Source organism: Phyllobates terribilis, unplaced genomic scaffold (genome assembly GCF_046119375.1).
Source record: "Phyllobates terribilis strain yellow unplaced genomic scaffold, ASM4611937v1 Scaffold_5__5_contigs__length_657084704, whole genome shotgun sequence".
In the NCBI taxonomy this organism is placed as follows: domain Eukaryota; kingdom Metazoa; phylum Chordata; class Amphibia; order Anura; family Dendrobatidae; genus Phyllobates; species Phyllobates terribilis.
Genome location: NW_027362765.1, coordinates 511,613,600 through 511,628,479, shown reverse-complemented (window position 1 = coordinate 511,628,479; position 14,880 = coordinate 511,613,600).

Genomic DNA, 14,880 nt, shown 5'->3' with positions numbered 1-14,880 from the left:
GTACATACACATCTATATGGCGTCCCAGACTGTGACATAACGTACATACACATCTATACAGCGTCCCAGACTGTGACATAACGTACATACACGTCTATACGGCGGCTCAGACTGTGACATAACGTACATACACATCTATATGGCGTCCCAGACTGTTACATAACGTACATACTTAACAGACAGGACATTCAGCGTCTCCCACTCACGCACCACCTCCTCATCTCGCCCCCTATCTGTCGGTGTCCCCCAAGGTTCAGTTCTAGGACCCCTCCTCTTCTCCATCTACACCTTCGGCCTGGGACAGCTCATAGAGTCTCACGGCTTTCAGTATCACCTCTATGCTGACGACACACAGATCTACCTCTCTGGACCCGATATCTCCTCCCTACTAACCAGAATCCCACAATGTCTGTCCGCCATCTCATCCTTCTTCTCCGACAGGTTTCTAAAACTCAACATGGATAAAACAGAGTTCATCATCTTTCCACCCTCTCATTCACATCCCCCATCCGACCTATCCATCAACGTCAATGGCTGTTCACTCTCCCCAGTCCCACAAGCTCGCTGCCTTGGGGTAACCCTGGACTCTGATCTCTCCTTCAAGCCACATATTCAAGCCCTTTCCACCTCCTGCCGACTCCAACTCAAAAACATCTCCCGGATCCGTGCATTCCTGAGCAAAGACTCTGCAAAAACACTAGTGCATGCCCTCATCATATCCCGCCTCGACTACTGCAACCTCCTGCTCCGTGGCATCCCTTCCAACACTCTTGCACCTCTCCAATCTATCCTAAACTCTGCTGCTCGACTAATCCACCTGTCCCCCCGCTATTCCCCGGCCTCTCCTCTCTGTCAATCCCTTCACTGGCTCCCTATTGCCCAGAGAATTCAGTTCAAAACTCTAACCATGGCATACAAAGCCATCCACAACCTGTCTCCCCCATACATCTGTGACCTAGTCTCCCGGTACTTACCTGCACGCAACCTCCGATCCTCACAAGATCTCCTGCTCTACTCCCCTCTTATCTCCTCCTCCCACACTCGTATACAAGATTTCTCCCGTGCTTCCCCCCTACTCTGGAACTCTCTACCCCAACATATCAGACTCTCGCCGACCGTGGAAACCTTCAAAAGGAACCTGAAGACCCACCTCTTCCGACAAGCCTACAACCTGCAGTAAACACCACTGCACGACCAGCTCTACCCTCACCTACTGTATCCTCACCCATCCCTCGTAGACTGTGAGCCCTCGCGGGCAGGGTCCTCGCTCCTCCTGTACCAGTCGCTGACTCGTTTTGTTAAGATTATGTAAATGCTTTTGTTATGTATATCCCTATCACATGTAAAGCGCCATGGAATAAATGGCGCTATAATAATAAATAATAATAATAATAATAATAATAATAATCTATAAGGCGGCCCAGACTGTGACATAACGTACATACACGTCTATACGGCGGCCCAGACTGTGACATAACGTACATACACGTCTATACGGCGGCCCAGACTGTAACATAACGTACATACACATCGATACGGCGTCCCAGACTGTGACATAACGTACATACACATCTATACGGCGGCCCAGACTGTGACATAACGTACATACACGTCTATACAGCGGCCCAGACTGTGACATAACGTATATACACATCTATACAGCGTCCCACACTGTGACATAACGTACATACACATCTATACGGCGGCCCAGACTGTCACATAACGTACATACACGTCTATACGGCGTCCCAGACTGTGACATAACGTACATACACGTCTATACGGCGGCCCAGACTGTGACATAACGTACATTCACATCTATACGGCGTCCCAGACTGTGACATAACGTACATACACGTCTATACGGCAGCCCAGACTGTGACATAACGTACATACACGTCTATACGGCGTCCCAGACTGTGACATAACGTACATACACGTCTATACGGCATCCCAGACTGTCACATAACGTACATACACGTCTATACGGCGTCCCAGACTGTGACATAACGTACATACACGTCTATACGGCGGCCCAGACTGTGACATAACGTACATTCACATCTATACGGCGTCCCAGACTGTGACATAACGTACATACACGTCTATACGGCAGCCCAGACTGTGACATAACGTACATACACGTCTATACGGCGTCCCAGACTGTGACATAACGTACATACACGTCTATACGGCGTCCCAGACTCTGACATAACGTACATACACATCTATACGGCGTCCCAGACTGTGACATAATGTACATACACATCTATACGGCGTCCCAGACTGTGACATAACGTACATACACATCTATACGGCGGCCCAGACTGTGACATAACGTACATACACGTCTATACAGCGGCCCAGAATGTGACATAACGTATATACACATCTATACAGCGTCCCAGACTGTGACATAACGTACATACACATCTATACGGCGGCCCAGACTGTCACATAACGTACATACACGTCTATACGGCGTCCCAGACTGTGACATAACGTACATACACGTCTATACGGCGGCCCAGACTGTGACATAACGTACATTCACATCTATACGGCGTCCCAGACTGTGACATAACGTACATACACGTCTATACGGCAGCCCAGACTGTGACATAACGTACATACACGTCTATACGGCGTCCCAGACTGTGACATAACGTACATACACGTCTATACGGCGTCCCAGACTGTGACATAACGTACATACACATCTATACGGCAGCCCAGACTGTGACATAACGTACATACACGTCTATACGGCGTCCCAGACTGTGACATAACGTACATACCCGTCTATACGGCGTCCCAGACTGTGACATAACGTACATACACGTCTATACGGCGGCCCAGACTGTGACATAACGTACATACACATCTATAAGGCGGCCCAGAGTGTGATATAGCGTACATACACATCTATACGGCGGCCCAGACTGTGACATAACTTACATACACATCTATACGGCGGCCCAGACTGTGACATAACGTACATACACATCTATACGGCGTCCCAGACTGTGACATAACGTACATACACATCTATACGGCGTCCCAGACTGTGACATAACGTACATATGTGGAACCCCAGGGGTCTGGTTACCACAGTAATAGCAATATTACGTCTGTGAGCAGGTGGGAGGTCTCCTGGTCAGGAATCCTAAGCATGCCACACCTCCTGCCCAGTCCTGGGAGGGGAAGAACTTCCCCTATATAAACTGGGGCTGAGGTGGGGTTAGGGAGAAGAAGAGGAGTCCCAGACAGAGACACAGTCTGGTCTGGAGTGGAGCTGATACAGGGAGAGCAAGATCAGGAGCTCTGTGGGAGCAGTGATAAAAGGGGTCAGAGACTGGAAGCTGTAGAGCTCGTCCTGACTGAAGAGATCTCACCGGACACGGAGTCCGAGGCTGTGGGGACTGAGCCATACCCAGCAGCAGAAACCGACCGGCAGGGGATTTCAGGTCCTCTGGCCAAGAAACCCGAAGGCACGGTCACACGCAAGGGACCAGCACCTCTGTCGTGGAGCGGAGGCTACCAGAAGGCCCCGAGTCACCGGCCATACGGGTGAGCACCACACGGTATACTCAGGGACGTGGGCTACTTTTACCCGCTTCTAGCAAGGTAGCCAGGAAGAGTACAATTAGTGGGGAGGCCTACAACTCCGCCTGGCCAGGGGAGATCCTATCTGCTCACGGACTGACCAGGCCCCGATCGCTAGCCAGTACTCCCGGGAGGGTCTACCTTTGCCACCAGTAAAGACCCTGAACTACACCGCACCGTCTCTGAGTGGTTCCTGGTGCCTGCGAGCAATTCTACTATCCCCATCATCCACGTCCGCTGCCCTTAGGCCATACCCCTCCCGTTGGGGGTTATACTATCCACGCTGCACAACCGTACCACCGGCCTCAGCGGTCTGCCCTGCAGCGGCGGTTTCATAACCGCATTCAACGGGTGGCGTAGTCGAACACTATAACATCTTATACTAAACTCCGCCGCTTAGTTTGACACCCTGGGCACGGACCGGGTCACCGCCACGAGGACTACTATCCCCAGCAGATCCGGCTCCGGGTATCCCCCTGCGCAGCAGAAGCAGCACAGGCCCAGGGGGCGCGTCACATACACATCTACACGGCTGCCCTGACTGTGACATAACGTACATACACATCTATACGGCGTCCCAGACTGTGACATAACGTACATACACATCTATACGGCGTCCCAGACTGTGACATAACGTACATACACATCTATACGGCGGCCCAGACTGTGACATAACGTACATACACGTCTATACGGCGTCCCAGACTGTGACATAACGTACATACACTTCTATATGGCGTCCCAGACTGTGACATAACGTACATACACATCTATACGGCGGCCCAGACTGTGACATAACGTACATACCCGTCTATACGGCGGCCCAGACTGTGACATAACGTACATACACGTCTATAAGGCGGCCCAGACTGTGACATAGCGTACATACACGTCTATACGGCGGCCCAGACTGTGACATAAAACGTACATACCCGTCTATACAGCGTCCCAGACTGTGACATAACGTACATACACGTCTATACGGCGGCCCAGACTGTGACATAACGTACATACACGTCTATACGGCGGCCCAGACTGTGACATAACGTACATACACTTCTATACGGCGTCCCAGACTGTGACATAACGTACATACACATCTATACTGCGGCTCAGACGGTGACATAACGTATATACACATCTATACGGCGGCCCAGACTGTGACATAACATACATACACGTCTATACGGCGGCCCAGACTGTGACATAACGTACATACACAACTATACGGCGGCCCAGACTGTTACATAACGTACATACACGTCTATACTGCGGCCCAGACTGTGACATAACGTACATACACGACTATACGGCGGCCCAGACTGTGACATAACGTATATACACATCTATACTGCGGCTCAGACAGTGACATAACGTATATACACATCTATACGGCGGCCCAGACTGTGACATAACATACATACACGTCTATACGGCGGCCCAGACTGTGACATAACGTACATACACAACTATACGGCGGCCCAGACTGTTACATAACGTACATACACGTCTATACTGCGGCCCAGACTGTGACATAACGTACATACACGTCTATACGGCAGCCCAGACTGTGACATAACGTACATACACGTCTATACGGCGGCCCAGACTGTGACATAACGTACATACACGTCTATACTGCGGCCCAGACTGTGACATAACGTATATACACGTCTATACGGCGTCTCAGACTGTGACATAACGTACATACACATCTATATGGCGTCCCAGACTGTGGCATAACGTACATACACGTCTATACGGCGGCCCAGCCTGTGACATAACGTACATACACGTCTATACGGCAGCCCAGACTGTGACATAACGTACATGCACGTCTATACGGCGGCCCAGACTGTGGCATAGCGTACATACACGTCTATACGGCGGCCCAGCCTGTGACATAACGTACATACACATCTATACGGCAGCCCAGACTGTGACATAACGTACATACACGTCTATACGGCAGCCCAGACTGTGACATAACGTACATACACGTCTATACGGCGGCCCAGAGTGTGGCATAACGTACATACACGTCTATACGGCGGCCCAGACTGTGACATAACGTACAGACACGTCTATACGGCGTCCCAGACTGTGACATAACGTACATACACGTCTATACCGCGGCCCAGACTGTGACATAACGTACAGACACGTCTATACGGCGTCCCAGACTGTGACATAACGTACATACACGTCTATACGGCGTCCCAGACTGTGACACAACGTACATACACGTCTATACGGCGGCCCAGACTGTGACATAACATACATACACGTCTATACAGCATCCCAGACTGTGACATAACGTACATACACATCTATACGGCATCCCAGACTGTGACATAACGTACATAGACATCTATATGGCGGCCCAGACTGTGACATAACGTACATACACGTCTATACGGCGTCTCAGACTGTGACATAACATACATACACATCTATACTGCGGCCCAGACTGTGACATAACGTACATACACGTCTATACGGCGTCCCAGACTGTGACATAACTTACATACACGTCTATACTGCGGCCCAGACTGTGACATAACGTACATACACATCTATACTGCGGCCCAGACTGTGACATAACTTACATACACATCTATACGACGGCCCAGACTGTGACATAACGTACATACACATCTATACTGCGGCCCAGACTGTTACATAACGTACATACACATCTATACGACGGCCCAGACTGTGACATAACGTACATACACATCTATACTGCGGCCCAGACTGTGACATAACGTACATACACATCTATACTGCGGCCCAGACTGTGACATAACGTACATACACATCTATACGACGGCCCAGACTGTGACATAACGTACATACACATCTATACTGCGGCCCAGACTGTTACATAACGTACATACACATCTATACTGCGGCCCAGACTGTGACATAACGTACATACACATCTATACTGCGGCCCAGACTGTGACATAACGTACATACACATCTATACGACGGCCCAGACTGTGACATAACGTACATACACGTCTATACTGCGGCCCAGACTGTGACATAACGTACATACACATCTATACAGCGTCCCAGACTGTCACATAACGTACTTACACATCTATACGGCGTCCCAGACTGTGACATAACGTACATACACATCTATACAGCATCCCAGACTGTGACATAACGTACATACACATCTATACGGCGTCCCAGACTGTGACATAACGTACATACACGTCTATACGGCGGACCAGACTGTGACATAACATACATACACATCTATACTGCGGCCCAGACTGTGACATAACGTACATACACGTCTATACGGCGGCCCAGACTGTGACATAACGTACATACACATCTATACTGCGGCCCAGACTGTGACATAACTTACATACACATCTATACGACGGCCCAGACTGTGACATAACGTACATACACATCTATACTGCGGCCCAGACTGTTACATAACGTACATACACATCTATACTGCGGCCCAGACTGTGACATAACGTACATACACATCTATACGACGGCCCAGACTGTGACATAACGTACATACACGTCTATACTGCGGTCCAGACTGTGACATAACGTACATACACGTCTATACTGCGGCCCAGACTGTGACATAACGTACATACACGTCTATACTGCGGCCCAGACTGTGACATAACGTATATACACGTCTATACGGCGTCTCAGACTGTGACATAACGTACATACACATCTATATGGCGTCCCAGACTGTGGCATAACGTACATACACGTCTATACGGCGGCCCAGCCTGTGACATAACGTACATACACGTCTATACGGCAGCCCAGACTGTGACATAACGTACATGCACGTCTATACGGCGGCCCAGACTGTGGCATAGCGTACATACACGTCTATACGGCGGCCCAGCCTGTGACATAACGTACATACACATCTATACGGCAGCCCAGACTGTGACATAACGTACATACACGTCTATACGGCAGCCCAGACTGTGACATAACGTACATACACGTCTATACGGCGGCCCAGAGTGTGGCATAACGTACATACACGTCTATACGGCGGCCCAGACTGTGACATAACGTACAGACACGTCTATACGGCGTCCCAGACTGTGACATAACGTACATACACGTCTATACCGCGGCCCAGACTGTGACATAACGTACAGACACGTCTATACGGCGTCCCAGACTGTGACATAACGTACATACACGTCTATACGGCGTCCCAGACTGTGACACAACGTACATACACGTCTATACGGCGGCCCAGACTGTGACATAACATACATACACGTCTATACAGCATCCCAGACTGTGACATAACGTACATACACATCTATACGGCATCCCAGACTGTGACATAACGTACATAGACATCTATATGGCGGCCCAGACTGTGACATAACGTACATACACGTCTATACGGCGTCTCAGACTGTGACATAACATACATACACATCTATACTGCGGCCCAGACTGTGACATAACGTACATACACGTCTATACGGCGTCCCAGACTGTGACATAACTTACATACACGTCTATACTGCGGCCCAGACTGTGACATAACGTACATACACATCTATACTGCGGCCCAGACTGTGACATAACTTACATACACATCTATACGACGGCCCAGACTGTGACATAACGTACATACACATCTATACTGCGGCCCAGACTGTTACATAACGTACATACACATCTATACGACGGCCCAGACTGTGACATAACGTACATACACATCTATACTGCGGCCCAGACTGTGACATAACGTACATACACATCTATACTGCGGCCCAGACTGTGACATAACGTACATACACATCTATACGACGGCCCAGACTGTGACATAACGTACATACACATCTATACTGCGGCCCAGACTGTTACATAACGTACATACACATCTATACTGCGGCCCAGACTGTGACATAACGTACATACACATCTATACTGCGGCCCAGACTGTGACATAACGTACATACACATCTATACGACGGCCCAGACTGTGACATAACGTACATACACGTCTATACTGCGGCCCAGACTGTGACATAACGTACATACACATCTATACAGCGTCCCAGACTGTCACATAACGTACTTACACATCTATACGGCGTCCCAGACTGTGACATAACGTACATACACATCTATACAGCATCCCAGACTGTGACATAACGTACATACACATCTATACGGCGTCCCAGACTGTGACATAACGTACATACACGTCTATACGGCGGACCAGACTGTGACATAACATACATACACATCTATACTGCGGCCCAGACTGTGACATAACGTACATACACGTCTATACGGCGGCCCAGACTGTGACATAACGTACATACACATCTATACTGCGGCCCAGACTGTGACATAACTTACATACACATCTATACGACGGCCCAGACTGTGACATAACGTACATACACATCTATACTGCGGCCCAGACTGTTACATAACGTACATACACATCTATACTGCGGCCCAGACTGTGACATAACGTACATACACATCTATACGACGGCCCAGACTGTGACATAACGTACATACACGTCTATACTGCGGTCCAGACTGTGACATAACGTACATACACGTCTATACTGCGGCCCAGACTGTGACATAACGTACATACACATCTATACGGTGTCCCAGACTGTCACATAACGTACTTACACATCTATACGGCGTCCCAGACTGTGACATAACGTACATACACATCTATACAGCATCCCAGACTGTGACATAACGTACATACACATCTATACGGCGTCCCAGACTGTGACATAACGTACATACACGTCTATACGACGGCCCAGAATGTGACATAACGTACATACACGTCTAAACGGCGTCCCAGACTGTGAAATAACGTACATACACATCTATACAGCATCCCAGACTGTGACATAACGTACATACACATCTATACGGCGTCCCAGACTGTGACATAACGTACATACACGTCTATACGACGGCCCAGACTGTGACATAACGTACATACACGTCTATACGGCGGCCCAGACTGTGACATAACGTACATACACGTCTATACGGCGTCCCAGACTGTGACATAACGTACATACACGTCTATACGGCGGCTCAGACTGTGACATAGCGTACATACACATCTATACGGCGTCCCAGACTGTGACATAACGTACATACACGTCTATACGGCGGCCCAGACTGTGACATAACGTACATACACATCTATACGGCGTCCCAGACTGTGACATAACGTACATACACGTCTATACGACGGCCCAGACTGTGACATAACGTACATACACGTCTATACGGCGGCCCAGACTGTGACATAACGTACATACACGTCTATACGGCGTCCCAGACTGTGACATAACGTACATACACGTCTATACGGCGTCCCAGACTGTGACATAACGTACATACACGTCTATACGGCGGCTCAGACTGTGACATAGCGTACATACACATCTATACGGCGTCCCAGACTGTGACATAACGTACATACACGTCTATACGGCGGCCCAGACTGTGACATAACGTACATACACGTCTATACGACGGCCCAGACTGTGACATAACGTACATACACGTCTAAACGGCGTCCCAGACTGTGACATAACGTACATACACGTCTATACGGCGGCCCAGACTGTGACATAACGTACATACACATCTATACAGCGTCCCAGACTGTGACATAACGTATATACACATCTATACGGCGGCCCAGACTGTGACATAACGTACATACACGTCTATACGGCAGCCCAGACTGTGACATAACGTACATACACATCTATACGGCGTCCCAGACTGTGACATAACGTATATACACATCTATACGGGGGCCCAGACTGTGACATAACGTATATACACATCTATACGGCGGCCCAGACTGTGACATAACGTACATACACGTCTATACGGCAGCCCAGACTGTGACATAACGTACATACACATCTATACGGGGGCCCAGACTGTAACATAACGTACATACACGTCTATACGGCAGCCCAGACTGTGACATAACGTACATACACATCTATACGGGGGCCCAGACTGTGACATAACGTATATACACATCTATACGGCGGCCCAGACTGTGACATAACGTACATACACGTCTATACGGCAGCCCAGACTGTGACATAACGTACATACACATCTATACGGGGGCCCAGACTGTGACATAACGTACATACACATCTATACGGGGGCCCAGACTGTGACATAACGTACATACACATCTATACGGGGGCCCAGACTGTGACATAACGTACATACACATCTATACGGCGGCCCATACAGTGACATAACGTACATACACATCTATACGGCGGCCCAGACTGTGACATAACGTACATACACGTCTATACGACGTCCCAGACTGTTACATAACGTATATACACGTCTATACGGCGGCCCAGACTGTGACATAACGTACATACACGACTATACGGCGTCCCAGACTGTGACATAACGTACATACACATCTATACGGCATCCCAGACTGTGACATAACGTACATACACATCTATACGGCGGTCCATACTGTTACATAAAGTACATACACGTCTATACGGCGGTCCACACTGTTACATAACGTACATACACGTCTATACGGCGGCCCAGACTGTGACATAACGTACATACACGTCTATACGGCGGCCCAGACTGTGACATAACGTACATACACATCTATACTGCGGCCCTGACTGTGACATAACGTACATACATATCTATACTGCAGCCCAGACTGTGACATAACGTACATACACGTCTATACAGCGTCCCAGACTGTGACATAACGTACATACACGTCTATACAGCGTCCCAGACTGTGACATAACGTACATACACGTCTATACGGCGGCCCAGACTGTGACATAACGTACATAGACGTCTATACGGCGTCCCAGACTGTGACATAACGTATATACACGTCTATACGGCGGCCCAGACTGTGACATAACGTACATAGATGTCTATACGGCGTCCCAGACTGTGATATAACGTACATAGACGTCTATACGGCGTCCCAGACTGTTACATAACGTACATACACATCTATACGGCGGCCCAGACTGTGACATAACGTACATACACGTCTATACGGCGGCCCAGACTGTGACATAACGTACATACACGTCTATACGGCGGCCCAGACTGTGACATAACGTACATACACGTCTATACGGCGGCCCAGACTGTGACATAGCGTACATACACATCTATACTGCGGCCCAGACTGTGACATAACGTACATACACATCTATACAGCGGCCCAGACTGTGACATAACGTACATACACGTCTATACGGCGGCCCAGACTGTGACATAACGTACATACACATCTATACAGCGGCCCAGACTGTGACATAACGTACATACACGTCTATACTGCGGCCCAGACTGTGGCATAACGTACATACACATCTATACGGCGGCCCAGACTGTGGCATAACGTACATACACATCTATACGGCGGCCCAGACTGTGACATAACGTACATACACATCTATACTGCGGCCCAGACTGTGACATAACGTACATACACATCTATACGGCGTCCCAGACTGTGACATAACGTACATACACGTCTATACGGCGGCCCAGACTGTGACATAACGTACATACACGTCTATACGGCAGCCCAGACTGTGACATAACGTACATACACGTCTATACGGCGGCCCAGACTGTGACATAACGTACATACACATCTATACGGCGGCCCAGACTGTGACATAACGTACATACACATCTATACGGCGGCCCAGACTGATACATAACGTACATACACGTCTATACTGCGGCCCAGACTGTGACATAACGTACATACACGTCTATACGGCGGCCCAGACTGTGACATAACGTACATACACATCTATACTGCGGCCCTGACTGTGACATAACGTACATACATATCTATACTGCAGCCCAGACTGTGACATAACGTACATACACGTCTATACGGCGACCCAGACTGTGACATAACGTACATACACATCTATACTGCGGCCCTGACTGTGACATAACGTACATACATATCTATACTGCAGCCCAGACTGTGACATAACGTACATACACGTCTATACGGCGACCCAGACTGTGACATAACGTACATACACATCTATACTGCGGCCCAGACTGTGACATAACGTACATACACATCTATACGGCGGCCCAGACTGTGACATAACGTACATACACGTCTATACGGCGGCTCAGTCTGTGACATAACGTACATACACATCTATACTGCGGCCCAGACTGTGACATAACGTACATACACATCTATACGGCGGCCCAGACTGTGACATAACGTACATACACGTCTATACGGCGGCTCAGTCTGTGACATAACGTACATACACATCTATACCGCGGCCCAGACTGTGACATAACGTACATACACATCTATACGGTGGCCCAGACTGTGACATAACGTACATGCACATCTATACGGCGGCCCAGACTGTGACATAACGTACATACACATCTATACGGCGGCCCAGACTGTGACATAACGTACATACACATCTATACGGTGGCCCAGACTGTGACATAACGTACATACACATCTATACTGCGGCCCTGACTGTGACATAACGTACATACACATCTATACTGCAGCCCAGACTGTGACATAACGTACATACACATCTATACGGCGGCCCAGACTGTGACATAACGTACATACACATCTATACGGCGGCCCAGACTGTGACATAACGTACATACACGTCTATACGGCGGCTCAGTCTGTGACATAACGTACATACACATCTATACGGCGGCCCAGACTGTGACATAACGTACATACACTTCTATACCGCGGCCCAGACTGTGACATAACGTACATACACGTCTATACGGCGGCTCAGTCTGTGACATAACGTACATACACATCTATACGGCGGCCCAGACTGTGACATAACGTACATACACGTCTATACGGCGGCTCAGTCTGTGACATAACGTACATACACATCTATACGGCGGCCCAGACTGTGACATAACGTACATACACATCTATACTGCGGCCCAGACTGTGACATAACGTACATACACATCTATACGGCGGCCCAGACTGTGACATAACGTACATACACGTCTATACAGCGTCCCAGACTGTGACATAACGTACATACACGTCTATACGGCGGCCCAGACTGTGACATAACGTACATACACGTCTATACGGCGTCCCAGACTGTGACATAACGTATATACACGTCTATACGGCGGCCCAGACTGTGACATAACGTACATAGACGTCTATACGGCGTCCCAGACTGTGTTATAACGTACATAGACGTCTATACGGCGTCCCAGACTGTTACATAACGTACATACACATCTATACAGCGGCTCAGACTGTGACATAACGTACATACACATCTATACGGCTGCCCTGACTGTGACATAACGTACATACATATCTATACTGCAGCCCAGACTGTGACATAACGTACATACACGTCTATACGGCGTCCCAGACTGTGACATAACGTACATACACATCTATACGGCGGCCCAGACTGTGACATAACGTACATACACATCTATACGGCGGCCCAGACTGTGACATAGCGTACATACACGTCTATACGGCGGCCCAGACTGTGACATAACGTACATACACATCTATACTGCGGCCCAGACTGTGACATAACGTACATACACGTCTATACGGCGGCCCAGACTGTGACATAACGTACATACACGTCTATACGGCGGCCCAGACTGTGACATAACGTACATACACGTCTATACGGAGGCCCAGACTGTGACATAACGTACATACACATCTATACAGCGGCCCAGACTGTGACATAACGTACATACACATCTATACAGCGGCCCAGACTGTGACATAACGTACATACACATCTATACGGCGGCCCAGCCTGTGACATAACGTACATACACATCTATACGGTGGCCCAGACTGTGACATAACGTACATACACATCTATACGGCGGCCCAGACTGTGACATAACGTACATACACATCTATACGGCGGCCCAGACTGTGACATAACATACATACACATCTATACTGCGGCCCTGACTGTGACATAACGTACATACACGTCTATACTGCAGCCCAGACTGTGACATAACGTACATACACGTCTATACGGCGGCCCAGACTGTGACATAACGTACATACACATCTATACGGCGGCCCAGACTGTGACATAACGTACATACACGTCTATACGGCGGCCCAGACTGTGACATAACGTACATAGACGTCTATAC